Raw genomic sequence first — 422 nt, forward strand, 5'->3', positions numbered from 1 at the left:
TTTTATTATTTATATTTATGTCCATATATGTTTCTTTTCTTTGTAAAATGATTCTTTAATACAAAATTAATTTTAATAAGAAGGAAACATAAAAAATAATTAAAAGAATAATTTTTACATTGGTTTCTTTTACAAAAAATAAAGTTTAAAAAAATGAGAAAAATTGCTCATATATAATCATATATAAGTGATTAAAAATATGCATATATAATTATATATTAACAATTTTTTTATTTCTTCAAACTTGATTTTTTGTAAAAAAAACAGTGTAACAATTATTTTTTTAATTATTTATGTTTTCTTCTTATTATTATCAATTTTGTATTAAAGAATAATTTTACAAAGGAAAGAAACATATACGGACATATTTTGTATATAATTATATATAATTATATATGGAACTTTTTTCCCGGGAGTAAAGT

General features: G+C 16.1%; 1 protein-coding gene across 8 annotated transcripts in view; it reads left to right on the plus strand.

Moving 5' to 3' along the window:
• The window catches only part of LOC105455522 (beta-glucuronidase), a 38,415-nt gene that overhangs the window by 35,699 nt on the left and 2,294 nt on the right, over positions 1–422 (plus strand). The window lies entirely within an intron of this gene.

This window comes from Wasmannia auropunctata, unplaced genomic scaffold (assembly GCF_000956235.1).
Source record: "Wasmannia auropunctata unplaced genomic scaffold, wasmannia.A_1.0 LD335900.1, whole genome shotgun sequence".
Classification (NCBI taxonomy): Eukaryota; Metazoa; Arthropoda; class Insecta; order Hymenoptera; family Formicidae; genus Wasmannia; species Wasmannia auropunctata.